Here is a 21,673-nt window from a genome sequence, read left to right on the forward strand (position 1 = left end):
TATATTAGTAATTGTTGTTAAACTAAAACAAATTAAGATAAGAAAGGTAGAAGATGAAAACAAATGACAAAACAGTGTAGTTGATTTCTTTGTATGAATTTACAAGTTACATTGCAATCGCATAAAATACAAACAAATTTGCGTGTGTAATTGATTATTTTTTTTTAATATTAAATTCCTACATAATTATAATGATTGTCTTTTATCTATTGTTTCTTTTATATCAACCGGCAAGTCATATTGTTTCTATTTTATTCTTTTATTTATAAAATTATAACTTTTTCTTTTTTAATTATTCATCACTAGTGTACTTGTCCGTGCTTCGCGTGAAAAAAAAAATTCAATATATTTTAAAATAATGAGAAAATGGTCTAAAACTCTCTCAACCTATACTTGAAATTCCAACTACACACTGCAACTTCACGAGTGTCCCATTACTCACCTGAACTATATATTTCTCTATATTCTACACACCTAAGTGCTGACCTTAGCACGCAAACCAAAAAAATCCACCTGCGTGATCCCACGCGCTGGGTCCCCCGCCTTGAAACTCCCGTTTCTTGTTTTCCCCCATTTCCCTCCTAAACTGTAAAAGAATAAAGAAAAATCCAAAAATCCTCTTTTCTCATGTTCATCTCCTTTTCCATTTTTGGTAATCATCAAACGATTTTGCATCATCGAACGATTTCACTGCGTATTGTCAACTCCATTTCATAGTTTATTGATTGATTTAGTAAAATGTTAGTTCTTTATCCCTTAATTTTGAGCTTGTGATTTATCCCCTAGGGTTTCTGTTGATTCGTGTAATTAAGAACAATATTGTGTGAAATCTTATGTGTGGCTTACGATTATAGTGTTAGGTGTTCATTTACACCAGATTATGCCACGTTTTTCATGAAACTTGCTTTTTAATTTCTTGTCTAAGTCGCGTAATTTTGTACTTTGTTCGTCTTAGTATTATGTTCATCGAGTGTTGTATTTATGTTCTTCTTAGTATATATTCATCGAGAAGCTGCTAGTTTGCTATTGTGTTGTATTTATGTTCATAGAGATGCTAAGTATTGTGTTATATTTTGTTCGTTTGCTACTGTGTTGTATACTGTTCGTTTTTAAGTACTATTCTATTTTTTGGATTGTCCTCATATTAGAGTATGTCTATAATTACTACTCTTTTTTATTGCCTTCCGGTAAGTGGTGAGTGGGTTTACTTTGATTACTCTAAGGTGGCACCATGGTAGGGTGTTGGATTTAAGTAGTGGGGAACCAATATATAATGGTGGAAAATTTACAAAATTTTTGGATGTTGATGTAAATAGAATGTCATATTTAGAGTTGAAAGACTATAGTAGAGAATTGGGATATAATACAACTTGCACCTTTATTATTAAAGCACCTAACTATGGAATTTTGGTGGATGTTGATAATAATAAGGATATTTTAGACATGATGTGTTCCTTGGAAGATGGGGATAAAAAGGAAATATTTGTTAGGCATTTGGTTGATGAGGCTATTATGACTCCATGTTAATAGAAAATGGTAATCATGTGGATATGGGAGAATATGGTGCATCTTTTAATACAAGGCCTAATGAAGTGAAAACTTTAACTTTGGTGTAGTTCACATCCTTTCACTACCAAACCTACTTTCACTACCACACCTCCTTTGAATACTTCTACTGCAGATGGTGCTAATGATGATGAAATAGATGTTGGTCTTGCTGGACCTGATTTCTCGGAAGAAGAAGTAGAGAGTTCTGATTGTTCAACTGAGGATAGTATTGAGTCAGAATCTGAAATAGTTGGAGATGATGATGAGGAAGAGTATGTTAGTGATGTACATGAGGAGGTTAGGGAGTTGATGACTGAAAATAGAAGTTTTTAAAGGAGGAAAAGAAGGAAAAGAGTAGCAGCTGATAATGAAGAGGTACAGTAGGTGAAGCTGGACCAGATCTAGGTTTTGATGAAACTGGAACAGGTAAAGTAAGTCATGAAGGAAGGCTAGGAGGTGATGAGCCTTACTTTACAAGTTCTGATGAGGGTAGTTTTGGGTTAGAGGAAGATGAGTGTTGTAATGATGATGAACATGAATCTGGTAGATCAAAAAGGGTAAAGTTGTCAAGAAAGAGGAGTGCAAAACATCAAAAAATCATTCATGGTCCTACTACAAAGAAAGTTGTGTCACAATTGGGCATGGTGTTTGAAGATGTGAAAGAATTTAGACAAGCAGTAACTAAATATACAGTTAGAAGGAGGGTTCAAGTGGAGAAGTTGGTGAATGAGCCAAAGAAAGTTAGAGTTAGATGCAAAGATGGTTGTCCATGGATTTTGTATGGATATCTTGACATGACAACAAATTATTTCATGATAAAAACTTACAATCCAAAACACACTTGCAATAAGACAACTAGAAATTACTTGTGCAATGTAGAACTTTTATCTGAAGCCTTTAGAGAAAGAATAACTAAGCAAACATACATAAGAGCCTTCAAGTTGCAGGAGTTGATTATGAAAAAGTTTAAACTTCATGTTGGCAAGACTACTGTGAGAAGAGCAAGAGATAAAGTAATGGTGAAACATATAATAGGTGATTATGTTGTTGAATTTGGAAAGATACTTGACTATAAGGATGAATTGTTGAGGACCAATCCAGGGACCAGTTGTGTTGTAAAAGTTGGTGAACCTGATGCAGAAGACAAATCAATATTTCAGATTTTTTACATCTATTTTGATGCTTTAAAGAAGGCATGCATACATTGTAGGAAATGCATAGGCTTAGATGGTTATTTACTTAAAGGGCTTTGTAAATGCCACCTGTTAGTTGCTGTGGCCAGCGATGGTAACAATCAAACGCTACCACTTGCTTGGGTAGTAGTTGAAAAGGAGAACAAATGCACATGAACCATGTTTGTCAAGTGCATAAGAGATGATTAGGGACTTGGAGATGGGTCACACCTTGATTACAGACATGCAAAAGGTATGTGAACTCATATTTTGTAATTTTCAATTTATATATGTAATTGCAACCTAATCATCATCTATTGCAGGGAATGCCAGTAGCAATTACAAATGTACTACCTAAGTGTGATCATAAAATGCGTGCTAAACAAATATTAGCTAATTGGGATAAGGATTGGAGGGGTCATCAAAGAAGACAAAATTTTTGGAATAGCTAAGAGTACATATGGGTCTCAATTAAGGAACAAAATAGAGATGATAAAGTTGTTAGGTCCAAAAAAAATGATGGATAACTTAATGTACTAAAACATTAATTATTGGTGCAAAGTATTCTTCTATACCGAAGTAAAGTGTGATTCAATAGACAACAACATGTCTAAGTGTTTTAATCATGGATATTGGCTGCTAGACACAAGACCATAATTACTATTTTTGAAGAAATAAGAGTGAAGATGATGACAAGAATAGGCAGTTTAAGGGAGTTCCCTAGTACTTGAAAGTGTAATTTCTCTCAAATGTCTCTGAAGGTTTTAGAGGAGAACATTAGTAGGTCTATGGACTGTACCATTGAATTTAATGGAGCTGCTGGATTTGAAGTGAAAGAAGGGCTTTGTCAACACAAAGTGGATATTGCTAGGAGAACCTGTAGTTGTAGGGTGTGGCAGTTAAGGGGAATACCATGTGCACATGTTGTGGCTACATAATACTTTAAGAAAATTTCTCTTTATGACTATATAGACAACTACTACAGTAAGGAAACTTACTTGATGACTTACGCCAATGTTATTGAACCACTCATAAACATGGATTGTGTCCATTTTCTACAAACCTCACTATTGAGCCACCAGAAATCACAAACATGCCTGGTAGGCCACCTAAGGCTAGAAGGAAAGAAGCTTGAGAAACTAAGAAATCTGGGAGGCTTCCCAGGACTGGACTTGCAATATATGTGGTGTTAGAGGCCATAAAAAGAGAGGGTGTCCTCAAATAGAAGGTGTTGAATCATCAAAAAGACAAAATGCACCATCATCTACTGCATCAGTAAGGGCAAAACCAACATGTTCAGGCATGGGAAGAGGCAAACCAAAGGTAATATTTGAACTTGTTTTAGTTTTTCTTACTTTATGACTTACTTTTTATTTCATATGTATAGAAAATACCATCAGCACTATCAAAAGGTGAGCCTCCAATAAAAAAGGGAAGAGGAATACCCAAAAAAAACATCATCAGTAGCACCTAGTGCATCTCCCCTACCTACAACACTTACTGATTTTCCTGCATCCTCTTCTACTCCTCCTACTTATCATGCATCATATTCAATAGCTGGTAATACTAAAAGAGGAAGAGGTAGGGGCAGGGGAAACATATCTCCAGAGAAAATACCAAGAGTCATGGGAATAGTGTGTTTGAAGCTGCAAATGGCTTCAAAGTCATGAGTGTGAGTATTTGATTTATATTAACAACTTAAACATTGAATTATAATCCTAATTTTGTTTAATTAAACATTTTAAATATTGATATAGTCTTAATTTTACTATATCCTGGTATGCCAAATAGTAAGATCTACTCTACTGGACAAGCAAGAATGACAAGATCATCTGATGTAACTGGTGACATTGGTTATACTCCAAGTAATACAACTAAGCTGAAATGGAATGGTAAATCACTAATCTCAACAAGCAAGCTTCATGAGCTTAGAGAGAAGCAAAGAAAGAAGACAATGGGAAGTAGTTCAAGTCAAAATGACACTTCTTCACAGTCAAAGATGCCATGAATTTAAGCACTTTTAAGTTAGTGGCCTACTATTTTGAATTTTTGTTGGTAAATTTTGCCTTATGAACATGATTTTATTTTGGTAGATTCTGCATTGTGTGAGGCGTTATTTTAATAAATTTTGCCTTATGTGAGGCCCTTATGAATGAATAATGATGTTGTGTATTAAAATGGTTGTTGTGTTATCTATCAAACTATATTGGCTATTACATATGTTGTGTTGGTTATGTGTTTTACAAATGATGTTGTGTTGTCTATGATGAAGTATGAATAATAACTAGGTTGTTGGTTGTTGATGAAGTGTTGCATATTAATTGAAGCTTCAATTGACATCATAGATACAAAATGACACACATACAGTGACAATTCATAACAACAACAAATCAAAGAGAAGTCCAGATATACAGAACTACTGGTCGCTAATGAACATAACAACAACACAAATTACAAAAGTATCTTCCTATTGAACCTACACCATTTCAACCTTCTATTGAGTCTCCTCTCTAATAACTAATTAGAGTTCCTCAAGTTGTTAATACGAACATGTCTATTACATGATTCTTGCTCCAACTCATTTATTTGGTTCACCAATCTTGGAAGGATAAAACTTGATCTTGGATCCACTTCTTCTTTGTCCTTCCAGTCACACCCGGATTCTGCAATCCGAACGCGACTGGTGTTGTTAACCTCTCAGAGATCGCAGACAAACCTTTTCTTAGCTTTCATCACAATCATACAATTAAATTTGTGGAAAATTTAAAACTATTTAAAACTTAATGAAGTATACTTAGACTTCATGTAATTACTGCATAAGAGTGATATGCTACGACTCAAACTAAACAACCATCTATAATAGATTAAACAATTGAAATGAAGAATTCATAATATAATAATAGTTTTCCAAACAACATTAATACAAACGCTTGAAATGAAACGCTAGGGAAAACATCCACTAGCTATGTCTAATGTACTAAAGCTAGAATAATAAACGTAGACATCCTCGAACTCAAGAGGACCTACCAAAGTCTGGAGATCGCTAATCCAAACCACTTCAACGAATCATCAATCATCTCTCGGACCTGCACCTATAAAAATAGTAATAGTATATGGGTTAGAACACATTTGTAATAAGTATGGGTGTACGCACATAAACACATAAAGACTATGCATGACCAATGAAAGCTCTTCCTATAGTAACATGCCATTTCTAAAAAGTGAATTCACTATACTTTTCTAATTCATTATTTGTAATTCATGCTATGAATATGACATGTTTTCATTCATTTAAAGCACACAACTCATTTTCTATATGAACATAAGACGTTGGAATCATGAACATAGTTTTAGAACAACTCAAACAAAAACTTAACAACTTTGCTCCCTAAGGCCGAGAGATTCTTCTCCATGCCTTAATTTATTTTTCAGTATTTTGCCTTCTTCTTTTTGTTTAGTTCAATGATCTCATTTGATCCTATGTTTTACTTACAAGTGCAATGATTCATTGTAGTCCCATACCTACAATGAATCAAGTAAGTAATCCAAAAGACCAAGGAAATGATTTGACTAACCTTACCACAAGTTATTTTTTTCATTCTTGTTAAATTGGGCATGAAATCTTCATAACCCAATCTTTATTGGCTATGCCCATTATTTAATCATTTTGGATAATACAAAGTTGCTCGGACACATATATTCTTATTATTGGATATGCCCATTATTTGATCATTAACATAATATAAGAAGTCATTATAAGCCAATCTTTATTGGGTATGCCATGTTAAAACTTCATTTTTATCAAACACTGATGATTGATATTCTTAAGCTCTTGCTTTCTTAGTTCACTTTGTACTTACATTTCTTTTTCTTTGTTTCTTACTTTCTTAAAGAATTCTTTAGCATTAAGATCATGTGAGCTAACATGAAATCCAGTGTCTTCCCCACACTGAAAAGTGGTGGTTCACCTATAAAAGTGAACCTAGATCATGTGAGTTAACATGAAATCCAGTGTCTGCCCCACACTAAAAAGGGGTGGTTCACCGGATAAAGTGAAACCAAGTCAGTGTCTTCCCCACACCGAAAAGAGGTGATTCACGGCTAAAGTGAAATTGAATACATTCTTTGAGCATTAACCGAAATAGATCATGTGAGATAAACATGAAATCCAGTGTCTTCCCCACACTGAAAAGGGGTGTTTCACCTGCCAAAGTGAAAATGAACACTACATATCTCTCTTAGGTGGAATCCACCGGCTAGTTCTATGCTCTCAACATAGTTCAAAGACTAGGAGATTTCGAAGACTACTTATCCACCTTGGTGGTAGCCTCATCTCATGAGGCTTATATGTGCTTGCACAAGATCATTGCTAGTCTATCGGTGATTTTCTCAATTTCTTATTATTATGGAAGCTTGCTTCTAATATTAGGTATGCTTAACTCAATGGATGACCTGTCATCTCTTTCTTTACTTGATGAATGTGAACATAAACCTTACATTATCACCATGGTGTTAATGAGACTTGTCTCACAATTTCTAACACCCTCTTATGTGACTATCTTTAACATAGCTCAATGGATGACTCATCACTCCTTTCTTTACTTGATGAATGTGAACTTAAGTCTTACATTATCATTATGCTGTGGGTGAGAATTGTCTCATGAATTCTAACACCCTCTTATGTGAGTATCTTTATCATAATCGTTTAGGTGCAAGTGAGACTTGTCTCACTTCTTTTAACACCCCATTCTGGTAAGTTTAATAACTCATAAGCTTTTAGTTATGTCATTACTCAGCTTATCTTGTTCAATGTCTTTGGTAGTCTTGTACCGTTATTTATGAAAGTTACGGAGACTCTTTGCTGATTTTCACAATTTCATTTAGATAGGGTATGTTTGGACTTGTCCCAATCATTGGCATACCCTGGGTTATGAGTTCATTGAGTTACATTTTGTCAAGTCAATCATTAACATGTATTTGGCCTTACAAGATACATCATAATTTATATTGGCCATGTAAGATTGGTATGATTTAGTCATTAGATAACTTTATATCATATTTTGGAAATAATTTTGTAAGCCAATTTATTGGCATAAGACAAACTTTCACTAAACATTGTCATGATATTATCATGGAAGCTTTCTTCAGTTAACTTCATGTATGTACTATAATGATCTCATCATTTTAAGAAAGCCAACTTTTAACATTTGTTTTGATTAGATTATACGAATAATTCAGTGCTTAGTTTGGCTAAGCTAAAATCGAAAACTTCATTCTTTTTAACAATAAACTGAATTTCATAAACGACTTATAACAATTTCATCTTCTCGAACACAATTAGGCATTAATCATACGGATCTAACCTATAGGTCCCATTTGACATTATTAAATCATAGAAACCTACACATAATGATCAGTTAGCACCACATACTAACAACATGCTCGAGATTTTGCATTACACATACTACTAGAATCAGAAATAGGGAGAAAGGGAGATGAACATTCAAAACTTTCATCGGGAACAACCATAGTTTGGTTTCTTGAATACAAAATGTTTGAAAAGCCTCTTGGGGAAAGTAAACCAAGAGAGAAAACCCATACGTTACTGTAGAATTGAATCTACGAAGATCATCTTGCACTTTTAACGAATACCTTGAAGAATTGCCTTGAAATTGCCTTAGGAGAATCGAGAGATTTTCTGTTTTTCTCACGTTTGTTCACTGTTTTAAGTCATGAGTTTCTATTGGTTAAACATGAGTATAAGTCTTAGGAACTGATATTGACTAATTCAACTTAAGCTAATTAAGTTAATTAAATAAATCAATTCGTTAATTACCAAAACGCCCCTCCTAAATTGACTAAAAATAGGAGAACATTTGACTTAGCCAAATCTGGAATTTTCTAAGGGTTTTGGCTAAGTCCATGATTTTTAATTAATTAATTAAGTTGATAATTTAATTAATTAAGTTACTTAGGGTAATTATTAAAGTACCCCTAAGTAATTAAGACCGTAATCAACTGCTTTGGACCATCCTAGGTTAGGTACTAGGATGTTTCTTGAGTTAGTTACTAGGCTAGTGTCACCCGATTATGTCTTAGGGTTTCGGGGTGCACTAGTTAGTTAATTTCGATTAGTCCTAGGTTAGTTATCTAGTTAGGTAAGTTTGTTAGAGCCTAGAGTTAGTTAGGAAGCTCATCCCCACATGAATTGACCCCCACATGTGCACCTAGCCCTAACCACCTTAACCAAATTCGATTGGGCTTGTCTCTTGGACGGCTATCACATGTGCTTGCACATGTGTTGAACATGTGTTGCTGTACTTTCCTAACTAACTATTATGGAAGGTTCATTTGGAATGTTTACTTATTGTCCCAAGGATCCTAACTATGTCCTTGGGCACTTCTTAATCTACATGATCATTTTAAGTGGTCATGTGCTATGGTACCTAGGCTTGACACTTGGATGCCTAGTACATAATGTGTTAAGTTGAGAATCAACAATTTTAGCATAGGGTATTCATTCTAGGTACAATTCTTAAACAAGCTTGGATAATATTTTAAATACTTGTGTATACACAGAAATTGGCTAACACCCTTAAGCTAATATTCTATAATATGCCCAATATTTCTCAATATTGGGCATTGGGATGCCTATGTACCCAATACACATTCTTAAAAATTTACTAGGATCTTCACTAGACATGTACATTTTCTAGAATGTTATATTATCTTTCTTTAGGAACATTCGTCTCCGAATGACACTACACATCATTTGAATCAAAGAGGGTATTTTCGAAAAACATATCACATATTTGAAACTTTACTCTTTGTGAATATATGATTCACAACTTACTCTGGATGATGCACATCACTGAAAGCTTATCTGAAGCTTTATATATGAGATTGAGGAACTTCCTTCTCAATCTTACTTTAACTTAATGCACATCACAACTCATGTGACACAAAAATCATGTCAACACTATACGAAAACAGCAAAATGAATGGAAGCATCAACTCATAATAACTCATATAGTGCAAGTATAAAACACACTGTTATGGACTTAAAACACCAAAACCGACTAATGCACTAAAATTTAGAGTTTCATAAACATAATCAGAATTAGGAAGAGTATATCTAACCTCAAGAACTGAACAAGTGAGGTTAACAGGATCTCATATCAGCCTCGGCCTCCTATATTACTCCCTTAACAAGGTGGTTCCTCTATACCACCTTTACGGTGGAAACCTTCTTGTTCCTCCACTGCTTCACTTGGTGATCTAAAATTTCAACTGGAACCTCTTCATAAGAAAGGTTCTCATCGACTCCTAACCCCTCAAAAAGCAGAATGGATGATGGATAAAATAGACACCTTTTAAGCATCGAAACATGAAACACTGGAGGAACAGAAGCCAAGTCATTTGGTAATTTCAGTTCATAGGCAATACTCCCCACTCGTTGTAAGATCTCATAAGGACCTATATACCTTGAACTCAACTTCCCTTTCTAAGGTCATGATACATTTTGGTGGCGCCCGGATGTATAGAATAGCGAGAACCATGGGATTCTTCTCACTATAGGAACTAACTTAATAGAAGGAATTTCACATTCTAGGTCCTTAATTCTCATCACATGGTTTAAAAACCCTTGTCTATCATCTTACAAGACTTCAAACAAGAAATGATTTGACCCCTTGACATATAATTTCCCCCTTTCCACTCTAAAATGGGTTCATTAGGGATTTGAAATTTCACTACCCTTGTTCTACAATCTATGGAAGCAAAACAATTTTGAAGCCCATCCATACCCAAGGTGATATCAAAATCAAACATGTCAAGTTCTATTGAATTAGCAAGAGTAAATCTATTTGGCAGCATGACAGGGCATTTCCTATAGACTCTTTTTGCAACTACAGAGTCACTCATTGGGGTACAAACCGAAAAGGTTTCAATCAAAAAAATCGTGAAGTACATCAAACTTCCTAGCTACCAAAGGTGTAACAAAAGAAAGAGTAGCACCTGGATCAAGCAATGCAGACATTTACAGATAAAACTTGTAACATATTCTCACAACGTCGGGAGAGCTTTCTTGTTCACCCCTAGCCTTGAGTGCATAAAAATGGTTCCTATTTGGAGCTTCAAAACTAGGACCGCTTGGTTGAGTTTGGCTATTACCCTTACCTTGACTTCTAACATTAGGACAATCTTTCACCATATGACCACCTTTGCCACAACCATAACAACTATTAGTCCCAATAAAACATTCACCCACGTTTCTTACCATAATTACCACAAGTTGGTCTCTTTTTTAGTTGATCAACATATCTCCCCTCTTGACGTTTAGGATTAGAACCTTTATCATAAAATTTTTTGGAGAAATTAGAAGGAACCTTATTTGAAACTCTCTTATTAAACTTAGGCTTGTCTTGAACATCAAGCCTACTCTTAGAAGAGCTACCTTCAAAAGACTTTGCCTTCTTAGCTTCCCTATTCCTCTACCAGCCCCCCAACCGTAGGGGAGGCAGACAAGTACCATATGAACACATCCTTTACAAGTAATCTATGATGAGAAAGTAAACTACTATGCAAATTACTGATGAAGCTTCATATACAACACATTTTGACTAGCTGAACCGATATATGTGACAAGTGAAACTCTGAAACTTTACAATGTCTACAAATCCTCTACTAAAATCCGTGATGGAACCACTATGAAAATACGCATAGTAAACACTCGGGAAAGCCTCGAATCAACCTGGATCTCACCACCATCCTCTAAGTATAATGTGCTTCTATTTGGAAAATCAACTAGTTGAGTACTTGTACCTACAACATGAAATGCCGGGTCCCCAATATGGGACGTCAGTACGAAAGAATGTACTGAATATGTAAGGCATAATACAACCACATGTAACATGAAAGCTCAAGTGAAACCAAATACCAATAGATAAGGATTAGAGACAACCTTTGCTTTGTACTTGTGGAATCGTGCATGTTACATTTTTTCTTTACTTTTCTGTACATTATAATCTTTATACAACATATGATACAAATGACCAGATATTAAGCGGTAGAAGAGGATGACCCATGCTAGGCATTTTAACCCCTAGGATGATGTCCTCATAATTCTACAAATTTGGATCAGCCCCTTCTAGGCTTTCGCCTCTGAGCTGCCACCCTTCCATACAAATCGGGATCAGCCCATGCTAGGCTTTCGCCCCTGAGCTGCCACCCTTCCATACATGTGTAATATAGGATCACTTTGACTTATATAATGAAAATATTTGCTAGGGATACTTTGACAATGAGTTTAAACCTTGCATGCTAACACTTGGTAGAGTAAACATGCACATTTAGTAACAAACTCATATTAGGGTACTCACTTCAATGCTCTAGGGAGTAGGAGATGCAACTATGGATCATTCACTACCAAGGGCACTTAGGAAGCTTATTTTTTGCAATGCATGTTTTGGATTCATGCCAAAGAAATAAGAAATCAAATATCCTTACATACCTTGCTATACAATTCAAAATGTATGACTTAAGCACCCTCTCTTCATATCACTAATAAACAATAAAATAAGTTGTTAGACTAGTATTAGTAGCTAATCAATCAATTTGAGCCACTTGATCACACCTAAATAATAACGAAGCAGTAAGCTGTAATCTATCTAGCCAGTGTTTTCTTTCCTTCCCTATCCCTTTAATTGCGTCTATGTACTATACAACCTTCATATAAGGTCCTCCCCAAAACTCCTCGCAATATTTAAGTCCTTTAACATCTCCATAACTTCCCCGCACATCCAGTCATATCCCTTATCATAACATACATAAAACAATCTTTGAAAATACTAATGTAATAGAAGCTATATGAATTATGATTTGTGATTACCAGCACTTGAAGAGCTAACATTACTTTTAAAGTGCTCAAACAAGCTCATAGCTTAATCTAAAGAGGACTCTCCACCATAGCTGCCCCAACATGCACTAATCACCAGAACATCCTACCCAAAATTCACCATGTAGAAGTAACAATTTCCAACTCAGTTACACATACCAAGTGTCCTTATTAACTCTAGCACAAGAGGGAGAAAATTGCAGTAGCTTACCTTGCTGGACATAACTACCACTTGCTAAGACTTGAATTCTTCAAGGTAAAGGTTGTCCTCCTTAATTTGTCTTAAATTATACCTTCCAGTAGATTGAAATGCCTATTATTCAAGAACCCTAATGGTATTTAACGGATATTGAATGAATCTAAGAGAGAGAATAGAGAAAGCTCAAGAAATCATATTTTTTTTGTCAAAGTAAAAATGGTTGGAAAAAGCTGACATCAATCTCTTTTAAAGGGACCTGCTTTGGCCTACTTTCTCACTCATTTTGGTCCATAATTTGTCAAGTAGGTGACCACCTACTTGTACTTTTGATTTGGAATTTTTGGACTTAAGAACATTGGCCCTTTTGCCACCTTTCATATACTTCATTTGCAGCAAACAAGTGTCTATAATTTGGGCCACACATTTAAGTAGGTGATGCACCTAGTTTTGTATTAAAATTATTTCTTGTGGTCTTTAGAAGATTGGGCCTTGGCTGTCCATTTTCCCATTATTCTTCTATTCAACTTGGGCTAAATTAATGTAAATGGGTGAAATGTACTTGGCCCAATTACATAGTCAAAAGAGTTTTAGTAGTTGATGCACCTACTTGGTCTGGTCAATAAGTCAAAGTAGGTGATGCACCTACTTGTCACCTACTAGCTTAGAGAAGTCAAGCAAGAACCTCAATATCTTATTCCATTTCTAGACCTTAATAACTTTAACCTTAGAACATATATGCACTACGTCATTTTATATTTTAGACTCAAATACCACCTTATGATCTCAAGTTGAAATAATTCCATCGAAATCAAGTTAATTGGTTCGCATCAAAATCTATGGACAGTTGACTTAAAACCTATTCTATTTCCACCAGTTGCCTATGAAACTGAATCCATAACTATACCACAAGCAGTTAATAAGCATTATATAAATAAGACTAGTACACATAGAATACGGGGTGTTACATCCTCCCGCTCTTATGATCATTCTTCCTCGAATGATAGGTGCACCTAGTAGTTCAGTTAATATTTGAATTTCATATAGAGATTTGCGATAATCCCCATTATAAATAGGAAGGACTATCTAAAATCCATAGACTAACCTAAAATATGTATTGACAAATCTAGCACGACGTCTCGATAGATATGATTCATGAAATAGTAGTATGAAAATTAAAACCCTTCTTTACCATGTAATTCACTAAAGATATACAAGTAGGACTCATACAAATAAGGATTGTAATATACCTAAATATAAGACACGCAAATGACACAACAAATGAACAAATTCTTGTGGGATTCATGATCATATAAGGGGACCACATGATCTCAGAGCCTTATGTTGATGTTTAGAATGAGGAGGGTTACTTAGTATCTCTCTACCATGTTCTATTCTGAAGTATCTTATGTTATATTCTATTCCTTCCCTAATACTTATGGTTACACATTTTGAGCTTAGCTTCCGAGCCTTAACAATTAAGAATAACTTTAGTATCTCCCAATTCTTTTTTGTATATGAATGGACACATACAATCATAGGCTATCGGGGCAATACTTTCTTTTCTCTTTTATTTCATGACGCTTATCAGAGGTGAGTCCTTAAAATCGCATAGTTGTTAATATAAATCTAGTTTTATGCCGCTCATGCCAATAGAGTATTATGCTAAGTTATTTATCTATGGTTGAATAAATTTTCATATATACCCAACCTTTTCTGGTCAAAATCATCACTACATAATGATACAAAAAAATATTCCCAAAGTGTTCAAAACTCAAATCAATAAGCATGGAGAGGGGCATAGTATACGGATGAATAAGTCACATTGGGCATGACACATAGGTAGACTAGGCCAAAAGGGAGAGTGCAAGGTATACGAGCATTAAGCTATAAAAATACACGGTGTACGCGTGCATATGAGTTATAGGGTAGCGTGTGAGCGAATGAACTATAGGGAATGTAGGAATGGACTAGATGATCACATGATGCACGAGTACATACGCTAAGACATATAGTAGATATGACATGTAGACATTACAGAAAATTAAGTACGAAATACAAATCATATTGAGCAAGTGCATTGTATTGCATGGATAGGTGGACTAACATGTCAGTGAGAACATATATGAAATATGATCAAGTGAGCACATAACACATGGTCAGAAAAGCTATAAGTCCTTAAATATTTAAGCAAGTAGGCTCCTTGGTATGCAAAATATATAGAAATGGTCATATGATTAATTAGCATGCATTACCCGTACAATATGTACAAGTGGCATGTGGGAAGTAATCAGTTTAATAGATAACATGTATTGAAAAGTTCCTATGAAAACATCAATAAACAAGGGTGATCTGAAGCAGATAACTCTTGCATGTAAGCATTCCATGATATTAGGTACCTATGAGAAGACAATCCACAAAGGGAAAATGAAATACGAATAGATAAGTTATTGAATATACAACATGTAATTATATAACAAATCACCTTTGGAAACTACGATATATATTATAGAACCACTCTACTGTACTAAGGTAAACACGTTGTCTTAAGCGTTTAAGTTATAGGTGGTATAGTTTTGCTTATATTCCTAACTCGCCTCAAAACACATAGAATTGATATCACATCTACCCTCTCAAATCTCCTAAGAATTCTTATTATTGTTCTGCTATTGGGACTGGGCTTCCGTCTAGGTCAATATAAATAGTACAGTCAAGATTATAAAAGATTTTCCTCAAAAAAATAGTTCATCTTTTAGAGTAGGAGGCCAAGGTCAATTTTGCCTTCATTACTAGCTTGTGTTATATCACACTCAATGCCTGATGCCTTTTGAAGGTCAGAAAAATAAATAAATAGTGAAGCTTGAACGCATCATGAAATATGAACTCTAATAACATGTAATTGTCAAGTACCTATAAATTTTATATCATGATTCATAACATCTTAGAGTTAGCCTATTTGGGCTTAACTAGATAGGTCTGACCATACTAAAAGATTTCTTCCCTTTTTTCATAATAAGCGAGGGTGCTCCGACTCTTTTCCCATGCAAGATACCAAATAAGAACAACTAGAAATATGCATATGATTAATTTTTTTCATTTCCCTTAACTGGACAAGGACTGTTGAGTTACTGTAGGCATATATAAAATGAAACCGGTAATATCTCTATTAAATTTGATGGAAGTCTATACATATGTATAATGTTTTTCTTCTATTTGTACTAATGATGTGGATGAATTAGGTCCATCTTCTATCTAGGTAACATTAAATTCACCTCCTTTTTTCTTGTTGTTATCAAGACTAAATATCAAAACTTGAATCGATATTAAATTGACTTCTCTGTGTGACAAAGGTTCACAAAAGTGTTCCCAGTGTGCCATTATAACTTGTTAGCGTTGAAGAGTTGATAACATTTTCTTACCGTATACACTTTAGCAATCACTCTCTCATAACCTTCTATCTCACTCCTCTATGCATCCTCATATCACACCTATTCCTATGTTTAGGCAATTTGACATATTTTATCTCTTTCTAATGAGAAGTTGGTTGTACATATTCGGCCTGTGTAATTTAAGTTTCATTCTCACAAGCTTCCCTTCTAACAAATTTTATCAAAACTAGCAGCTTCATTTACTAGATTCCATTATGTTCAACCAACTAATCATAACTTTTTTCTAACCAATTAACTTTCTTGTCATTATCCTTACCCGTTAGGCACATATTAATTCTTTATAGCAACACATATATCATTAAAGGAACCACCACACATATATCATTTGCAACAATTGACACTCTTATCCCTAAGTTTTATAATCATGAAAAGAATATAAATGTTATTAGTACGTGTTCAGAGCTGTTGGCCAATACCATAGAAATGCCAAACATTAACATACTCAGGAGGACATACGGTGAGAGTAAGCTTTGTCAGCCAATCAGGGGTATCGGTTGTAAAACTGTTGCACTGATACATCCACCTATAAAATTGTGCCACTAGCTTCTTTGAACTAAAAGAAACTGGTTTGACTACATCAATTTCGAGAACTTGTGTAATGCTGAAAATTTTATGTATATCAAAGACTAAGAACAAGTGTCCTCTATAGGAATAAATCCTATAAGCATGGAGGAAATATAGAACTCAAGAGCTGGTTACATCCTCCTAAGATGATGTGTCTGGAAATGCTACAACAAATATATTTAACTAGGTAACAAATCATTTTGAACCAACATGATGCAAATGGTACAAATGCAACTTTAATTGCAAATAACATAAAAGCCAACATACCTTGTGGAGTGAGATGCACGAAAAAAATGAGCTCAATCTAGTCAAACTTTAGGTAACTTGAGGTCCTTTCTGTATGTTACATGCTAACACTTTAACAACCGTTAACCTTAAATTTGGCGCGCAACATTTCCTAAATGTCCACAAATAAGATTGTGAAGGAAGGTAACATTTTCTAAATGTCCAAATAGCCCACTGGTTATAAATTTGGCGCGCAACACATTCATAACTAAGGCTCTACTGGACACGACTTTGTAGACCCCCTAGGACGAACTGCTCTGATACCACTTTTTTCAGCCCCCAACCCTAGGTGAGACAGACAAGTACCTTATGTACACATGATTTACAAGTAGTCTATGATGAGAAAGTAAACTACTATGCAGATTAGTGATGAAGCTTCATATACAACACATTTTGAATAACTGAACCGCTATATGTGACAAGTGAAACTATGAATACAAATGATAACTTTACAATGTCTACAAAGACTATACTAGAATTCATGATGGTACCATAATGAAAATACGCATAGTAGACTTGGCAAAGCCTCGAATCGACCTGGAGCTTACCAACATCCGCTGAGTATAATGTGCTTCTATTGGGAAAATCAACTACTTTAGTACTTGTACCTGCAGCATGAAATGCAGCATACCAAATAAGGGACATCAGTACGAAAGAATGTACTGAATATGTAAGGCATAATACAACCATATGTAACATGAGAGCTCAAGTGAAACCAAATACCAATATATAAGGATTAGAGACAACCTTTGCTTTGTACTTGTGGAATCATGCATGTTACATTCTTTTCTTTACTTTTATGTACTTTATAATCTTTATACAACATATGATACAAATTACCAGCTATGCAGCAGTAGAAGAGTATGACCCATGCTAGGCATTTTAACCCCTGGGATGCTGTCCTCATAATTCTACAAATTGGGATCGGCCCATGCTAGGCTTGCGATCCAGAGCTTCCACCCTTCTATACCAACCGGGAGCGGCCCATGCTAGGCTTTCGCCCCTGAGATGCCACCCTTCTATAGCAATCGGGATCGGCCCATGCTAGGATTTCACCCATGAGCTACCACCCATAGTCATACTGATTACTTCACTTAGATTCTTTCATCTTTGAGATTGTTGTTTATCAGTTCATAACTCTTTTGGTATTGTTCATTAGATAATCATAACTCTTTTTAGATTGTTCTTTTTGATGTTCAGAACTTGTTTGTGATTATTTTTTTGGTTGTCATAATCCTTATTAGATTTAGAACTACGAACCACTAGTAGAAGACATATGAATATGGACTTACGATAATAACAATGACATGGGACGCAAATGTGACTTGAACGTAGTACTTAGGATCTTATATGACTCGGTAAGCATTTTGACATCACAAATTGAAGCACATCCAGTGAAGACGATGTAACAATCAGCCAAGAGATTTGAACTCTATATGATACAAATACAAGATGTTCATGTATGTGGAACCAAGGGGGAAATATGGCATATTCAACTTAAGGATAGATATATATTCCAAGTAAGTACACATAAACATACAATTGAGCAAGAAGTAATCATGTGAGATAACATTAATGTCTAACACAATGGGGTAATAAGAAGAAAGGGAACATATGAATGTGTGACAAGATGACATATCTATAATCAATTGAAGCAAGTTGGCAAGATATGGGAAAATCCTATATACATCCTATAAACATATGTACCATGTGTAATCTAGGATCACTTTGACTTATATAATGGAAATACGTGCTAGGGGTAATTTGGCAATGAACAAAGTTTAAACCTTGCATGCTAACACTTGGTAGAGTAAACACGCACATTTAGTAACAAACTCATATTACAGTACGCACTTCAATGCTCTAGGGAGTAGGAACTGCAACTATGGACCAGTCAATACCAAGGGAACTTAGGAAGCTTACTTTTTGCAATGCATGTTTTGGATTTATGCCAAATAAATAGGAAATCAAATAGCCTTACGTACCTTGCTATACAATTCAAAACGTATGACTTAAGCACCCTCTCTTCATATCACTAATATACAATAAAATAAGTTGTTAGACTAGTATTAGTAGCTAATCAATCAATTTGAGCCACTTGATCACACCTAAATAATAACGAAGCGGTAAGATGCAATCTATTTTGCCAGTGTTTTCTTTCCTTCCCTATTCCTTTAATTGCGTCTATATACTGTACAACCTTCGTATCAGGTCCTCCCCAAAACTCCTGCAATATTTAAGTCCTTTAACGTATCCATAACTTCCCCACAAATCGGTTCATATCCCTTATCATAACATACATAATATGAATCATGGTTTCTGATCACCAACACTTGAAGAGCTAACATTACTTTTAAAGATCTCAAACAAGCTCATAACTTAATTTAAAGAGGAATCCCCACCGCAGCTACCCCAAAATGCACTAATCACCAGAACATCCTCCCTAAAATTCACCATGTAACAGTAACAATTTCAAACTCACAAACACATACCGAGTGTCCTAATTAACTCAAGCACAAGAGGGAGAAAATTGCAGTAGCTTTCCTTGCTGGACATAACTACAAATTGCTAAGACTTGAATTCTTCAACGTAAAGGTTGTCCTCCTTAATTTGTCTTAAATTATACCTTCCAATAGATTGAAATGCCTATTATTGAAGAACCCTAATGGTATTTAATGCTGCTGTATGAATCTAAGAGAGAGAAGAGAGAAAGCTCTAGAAATTAGATTTTTTTGTCAAAGTAAAAATAGCTTGAAAAAGTGATATCAATCTCTTTTAAAAGGACTTTCTTTGGCCGACTTTCTCATTCATTTTGAGCCATAATTTGTCAAGTAGGTGACCCACCTACTTGGACGTTTCATTTGGAATTTTTGGACTTAAGAACATTGGCCCTTTTGCCACCTTTCATATACTTCATTTGCAGCCAACAAGTGTCTATAATTTGGTCCACACATTTAAGTAGGTGATGCACCTAGTTTTCTATTAAAATTATTTATTGTGGGCTTTGGAAGATTGGGCCTTGGCTGTCCATTTTCCCATCATACTCCTATTCAACTTGGGCTAAATTAATGTAAAAGGGTGAAATGTACTTGGCCCAATTACATAGACAAAAGAGTCTTAGTAGTTGATGTACCTACTTGGTCTGGTCAATAGGTCAAAGTAGGTGATGCACCTACTTGTCACCTACTAGCTTAGTGAAGTCAAGCAAGCACCTCAATATTTTATTCCATTTCTAGATCTTAATAACTTTAAACATAACTTAGAACTTATATACACTACGTCACTTTATACTTTAGACTCAAATACCACCTTATGATATCAAGTTTAGATACTTTCATCATCATCAACTTAATTGGCTCGCATCAAAATCTATGGACAATTCACTTTAAACCTGTTCTTTTTCCACTAGTTGCCTATGAAAACCGAATCCATAACTATACCACAAGGCAGTTAATAAGCATTATATAAATAAGACTAGTACACGTAGAATACGAGGTGCTACATCCTCTTCCTTAAGGGACGCTCCTCAACTTTTTAAGCATGAACCATCAACCTCCTCGACAAAGGTTAATGAACTCCTGTACCTTAGCCTTTCTCTGCTCTCTTGAAAAAAACCTCTCCAGGAGTGCAGTCTTGAGAATGTCCCAAGTGATGGGGACTTCTCTTGGTGTTCAACTATCTTCCCACATCTTGTACCATACCTTAGCCACATCCTTGAGCTGGTATTCAGCCAACTTAGCCTTCTCCTCTTCATTTACACCCATTGTAGGCATTAGAACCTACCATGCACTCACCTCCATGCAAATGACCACACGTACCACACACTCCAATAGCTGGACTTTAGAAAGAGCTTGGTTTCCCCCAGCAGCTGCTTCTCAAACTCTCCTGCCTGCGGTTCTTCTTGTGTTCACGCATACACAAGAAGTAACTTAGATGCTAGAATGACACAAAATGTCAAAGCTCTACACAACACGATAAAGAGTAGAAGAAAGGAAGATTCCTAACATCACTTAGTCTCTAAGTCATGGTTGTGGAGCACTTCACAATCATAAGCTAGAAACTAGGCATCGTGGTTGCTTTGAGTATTCGTTTCTAGGTAATTTAACCTCATGCTCCATACCAAGTTTGTTAAACCCGGATTTGGAATCCGAACGCGACCAGCGTCGCTAACCTCTCAGAGGTCGCAGACAAGCCTTTTCTTAACTTTCATCACAATCATACAGTTAAATTTGCGGAAAATTAAAAAATTTTAAAACTTAATGAAGTATACGTAGACTTCATATAATTACTGCATAAGAGTGTTATGCTACGACTCAAACTAAACAACTATCTATAATAGATTAAATAATTGAAATGAAGAATTATAATATAATAGTAGTTTGCCAAACGACCTTAATACAAACGCTTGAACAAATGCTTGAAATGAAATGCTAGGGACAACATCCACTAGCTATGTCTAATGTACTAAAGCTAGAATACTAAACGTAGGCATCCTCAAACTCAAGAGGACCTACCAAAATCGCTAATCCAAACCGCTTCAAGGAATCTTCAATCTTCTCTCAGA

The 21,673-nt window shown here is 35.2% G+C and overlaps 1 long non-coding RNA gene across 2 annotated transcripts; it reads right to left on the reverse strand.

Moving 5' to 3' along the window:
* Positions 1-5,557: 5,557 nt before the first annotated feature.
* LOC112941070 (uncharacterized) lies at positions 5,558-19,836 on the reverse strand. Of its 2 annotated transcripts, XR_003245988.2 has the most exons (3): positions 19,602-19,836; positions 17,658-17,717; positions 5,558-5,812 (listed from the first exon to the last, which is right to left on the reverse strand). It is a non-coding gene; the product is annotated as an uncharacterized lncRNA (long non-coding RNA). The 2 variants fall into 2 exon arrangements; XR_011219978.1 differs by lacking the exons at positions 17,658-17,717; positions 19,602-19,836 and adding an exon at positions 12,827-14,860.
* Between the last annotated feature and the right edge of the window lie 1,837 nt (positions 19,837-21,673).

This window comes from Solanum lycopersicum, chromosome 3 (genome assembly GCF_036512215.1).
Source record: "Solanum lycopersicum chromosome 3, SLM_r2.1".
NCBI classification, from domain to species: Eukaryota; Viridiplantae; Streptophyta; class Magnoliopsida; order Solanales; family Solanaceae; genus Solanum; species Solanum lycopersicum.